Here is a 5,263-nt window from a genome sequence, read left to right as displayed (position 1 = left end):
CAGAATGGTTTAGGATCTTCTAGAACTTTGCTACTCAGAGTGCAATCCACACATCAGCAGCATCTTGTGGACAAGGGAGGCGCCTTGTTAGAGATGCAGAAACTCAGGCCCTGCCCCCAGTGATCTATTGAATCAGAATCTGCATTTTAACAAGACCACCAGATGTTACAAATTTCTGGTAAGTGACTCAGAGGGGCCCAAGGTTGTAGAAAGAGCAAACACCAAAAGATCAAGCATAAAAGACCTCCAATACCAATGGAATGTAGTAAAGATAGTGTCGAGCGCAGTGCCAGAAAAAGCAAGATCAAAGGAATAAGCTAGAAGAGGGACACAAATTATGTGGGAATAGCATCAGAGGCCACCTGGAAACAGGTAGAAATCCAGATCAGAAGTTTCCAGAGCACAATCTAGAAACAAAGCTGGGCAGTCCTTGCTTTGGCCTCAACTCCCTGTTTATAACGGCCTCCGTTCTGCCTTTTTGCCATAACTTAAAGATCACCATGTACAAATGCCACCATTTGATAAAAAGTGGACTCTGGGAAAATTCTATTTGCACTGTAACTCATCCTGTGTAACTTAGTTTTAATCCACATAAACCTTAGTTGCATGGGGCTTCAGAAGTCTGAGTTTTGAACTACAATTTATGCCAAACAACATCAGAGGGCTCAAATACATATAGGTATACACACATTTTAAAATATATAATTAATTATATTTATGTAATTATAATTTTCCTCACTTCCAGGTGCTCTCAGGAAAGTAAATGCCCAGATGATATGATAAGTATTAATGACAGCTGGGATGGCTGACATCACTTCTATAAATGTTGCCTTCTGGTAATGCTGCTTCTCTGGGCACAAATATCATTTTTTTAAAGAACTGAGGGTCAGGATTCTGGGAAAAATGTTTGTATTTTTACATGTCCTTATGGTTTTAGGTATTCGTCGTTAATAAGAAAAAGCCTTTTTATTTCTAGCAGCTATGTTTCTAAAGAGAAAATATTGAAGGCTTTTTTCCTGTCTTAACTGGATTTGGTCTGTATTTGCTGTGCATGAAAAGAGTTTTTCTTACTATTAATGTCCTATGAACCATGAAAGTAAATATAGGAGAAAATTAATATGTTTACCTGCAAAGAAGCATCAATTAATATTGAGGTTTTTTTTTGGGGGGGTGGCGGGATTGTTGCCTTGGATTAGCTCCACAGGGTAGTACGTAGATGCCAAGAAGAATCCTATTTAACGCTCAGAATTGCAGGTTAAGTTCTATGTACATTTTGACTTATCAGCTCTCATATCCATGTAGCAATATATCCTATAATAATAATAATAATAATAATAATAATAATAATAATAATAATAACAGCTCTGACAAATAATTTCTATAGAATGTTTACATGACTTTCGCTAGTTGGTTTATGTAAATTATCTCATTTAATGCTTACAGGAACCCTAGGAGGAGAAACAAATGCCCTTATTTGGTGGTCCAAGATGTTGAATCACAGGCAGGATATTTCCCAGCATGACACAGGTAATAATGCTGGAGACTGAATTCACATCCAGGCAGGCTGACTCCTGAGCCCAAGCTCTTAGCCATCATGCTAGCTTGACCAAAAAGGAAGAAAGGGGTTTCCCAAAATCCAGTCCAGGACTTCAACTAGATGGGTAGTAGAGGGGGATTCTAGTAGGTTCACTAGAAGAAGGCAGAGGGTGGGGAGTTCCCTCCAATTCCATATCCCACTAGATGCTCAGCCACTCAAAAGGGAGACCCAGGACCCAAAATACTTTTAATTTGTTGTGGGTTCAATGCAGAACAAGGGAAACAATGACAATTAACGTTCCTAAACATGGACACTGCTATGCTAAGAATGGCCCACTCTGCAGCTCTCTGTTTCCCAGAGAGCTGAAAGAAGAAAAAGAAAAAAAAAACTTAGACCAGAATGATAGAGAAAATAATTAATTAAAAGCAGCTTTTCTGGCATCAGGAACTCAAAATGAACTGTCTAAGAAATGGAAGATGCTCTAAATCCTGCTGTTAGCAGCTAAAACACCAGGATAGTGATTTTTTGAAAAGTGAAGCAAGACCTGAAAGTTACCCTGAGTAAGGTCTGGGGACGATTGACATCTTTATGTTACACTTGTTTTATTTTACAACCTATACACCTCCTATCTCTCTACCTAGTTATCAGCTCCCCAAGGTCAGGGAAACGGTTATATGCATTTTGATATCTCTCTTACGATGCCAATACATTAAAGAAAAGCACAGGAGGCAGTCTCTCCTCTCCCACCCTCCTCCCCGCATTATTGTACTCATTGTTGGTAGCATATTCTGAGAAATAAAATTCATTAAACAGCACTTATGCATGAGAGCAACTTACATGGCTTTTACCATCCCAAATACCAAACGCTACTCCTAAAACTGCAATTCTACCCCTAAAACTGGGGAGTTACTGGCTCCATGGCCTTGGCAAAATAGATTACACTTATTGTAACGTGTTCATTTTCACAAGTCCAGATTATTCCATGTTTGCCTTAGTCTCTGTATTACATTTACTAAGATTACTAAACTAACCTTAACTTTTGCAGTTTCCAGAAGCAGAGTCATTAAGTATCTTCTATGGAACATGCTGTTTTCCTCCAATAATCTTAGAAAATGCTGGCTGATGACTTGCTTTCCTTGTTAGCTCACTTGAATAACAAAGTGAATAAGAACACAGCCTCAGACTTGCAGGCTACAAATCTCAATACTGTGTGACTGTGGAGAAGTTATTTAACTCCTCTCAGCCTGTGACCTTATCTGAAAAAATCGTATGAAAATTGTTACCTCAGAGGGTCAATGCAAAGATAAAATGACATATCAAGCACTTAACATAATATCTGGTATACAGTTAACACTGAATAATTGTTGGGCATTATTATTATCTTTCTTTCTAATCCCTTAATGCTTGAGTTTCTGTTACCATGTCCTTCTTTGCCAGCATTATGAACCTTCCTGGATACCATCTTGAAATGTCGCCCTGGAGTCAGTTGCTTCACACCAAGGTACTGGAGATTATCACTGGAGACACTGCACTGCAATTTCCCACTAAGTGTCTTTAACATGTAACTTCTCTTTACACAGAACTTTATTCACCTCTCGCCATTCTGAAGTTGACCCCACCTATCTCAATCCATGGGGGGTTTTTTTGTGCTCAGTGCAGCTTGAAGGCAATTTCATCAACAGGTTTTAGTCTTTCTCTATCAGTATGATTTACTGTATATCTGCAGGGTCTGGGTTAAAACAGTCTAAATGTGATTAGCTATGAACAAAAGCAATACACGATAAAGAATGACACAGCCACTGTCGTGTCCTTCAGGGTGTTAAGAGTGATCACATTTTCCTACTTTATTGGGGAAAACCTCGTTCTGCTGAAGGCATTAGGGCAAGGTGATTAAATGTTACTGTGTATAATTTGATATTAGGTATTACCTTTATAATACCTATGTCTTCCTGCCACTGAAGCTAAACCATTTGCAAACATTAATGTGGTGCAATTGAGTACAAACCATTTTCCTTTGTGTCTCCTTGGCTGTGGTGGAGTTAAAATGATAATAATAATCATAAAATGTTTTTGTTTGCAAGGCAAATGATTAGCAATAAAGATGAATAATAACTTTTTATTAAAAATTAGAGTAAATAACAGATGGCTGACCCCTTGGATACCCCAATAGAAAAAAATCCGTGGTGTTCTAGCTTGAGCACTTTGGGAAATGTGTATGGTACTTACTTTCTGATGAATAACAGCATGTAGCATTGTTAAGCTTGATTAAACAAATTTAATTAGCATTAGTCAATGCACTTTTGTAAGTGGATAAAATATATTCCAGTTTAGGCATGACTGTTAATCTTTAATTTATGAGATAAAAGTTAAAATGCAACCATAAAATATTAAAATTGCAATAAACTGCACTTAAAGGAACTGATTTTGTTAGATTTTCTCAATTATTTTTTAATCCTACAATTCAAAGGAAATTGCCTTAGTGTTTCCCTGTTTCTTCAGTTTTGTTATTATGTATCAGGTAGCGGAGGTAAAAGTGGTAACATGAGCCCTGCATTCCCAACTGAGGATATCTAATTTCTAAATGAACTAGGACTGCATTACTCTAAAACCAGGCTTTGTAACATTCTTCAAACCTGGGCTTTTTGTTGTATAGGACTTACTTATTTAGGGTTCTTGAGACTAAAGACAGGAGGAAAATCTAAATCAAAATCTCATCTTAGAAAATAAAATGACCTTAGAAAAAAATAACAAATTAATTAATTTAAATATTCAGAAATCATTCAAACAAGATATTCTCAAGATTTCAGGAAATCACATCCCAAGCAAACTTGAGACTTTTCAAGTCTCAATGAATACTTTTAACGCTAGTCGCTGATAATTAAGTAGACCCTGGCAGAGTGCAGGACCTTTTGCTCCACACAATTAGCCTTCCTGAAAAATACTGCATCCTGATCAAGCACAGGCACAAGATTTTATGGAGTTTTCTAGAACTTGTATGTCATAGCCAACCATGATAGAAGAAAGATTTGTAAAAAAAGATTATTTTAGATTATTTTAGAATAATCTAATAATGTGTTTAAAATTATTCTCTCTCTCTGACTCTTCTTTTCGCAGACTCTCTTTTTCTGTCTTTCTCTCTGTCTGCCAGATCAGCTGCTCTAAAGTTTAAAAAGCTGGTCAGAATAAAGTGTGTGTGTGTGTGTGTTCGTGTGCATATCTGGAGGCAGGTGGAGAGAGCATTTGAGCTTAGCCCCTTTACAGGAAAATGGGAGTATCGGCCTGATCAATCTGATCCCCAAAGTTATCAAATCCCAAATCCCAGCAGGAGCTCTAAAAATGGTAGCCACCTACATTGCTCCCAAGAGCATAGATGGCCACATAGGGAGACCCCTCCCCACTGGAGTAGGAGCACTGAGACTGCAGACCTCAGAAGTACGTGTTTTTTGACTATGGATATAGGGGGGAAGGGATTGTGAGAAACGGAAAAAGCTGTACAGATTCATGGTGAGGATGTGGTTATAAGGTCAGAATGGGAGACATATCCTCATTCAGAACACTCACTTCATGTATTCATTCAGTCAATGTGCCAGGCACTACGATAACTGCTAGGGTTACAACGCTGAGCAAAACTGACACAGTTATTATATTTCATGGAAACTTTACATGAAAAAGCTCACCAGAGGAAAGAGACAGGAAAATTCCACAAAGTCCTTCATTATCTAGCTC

This window comes from Balaenoptera acutorostrata, chromosome 4 (assembly GCF_949987535.1).
Source record: "Balaenoptera acutorostrata chromosome 4, mBalAcu1.1, whole genome shotgun sequence".
In the NCBI taxonomy this organism is placed as follows: Eukaryota; Metazoa; Chordata; class Mammalia; order Artiodactyla; family Balaenopteridae; genus Balaenoptera; species Balaenoptera acutorostrata.
The sequence above is the reverse complement of the archived record's forward strand: the minus strand, read 5'-3'. Positions refer to the sequence as shown.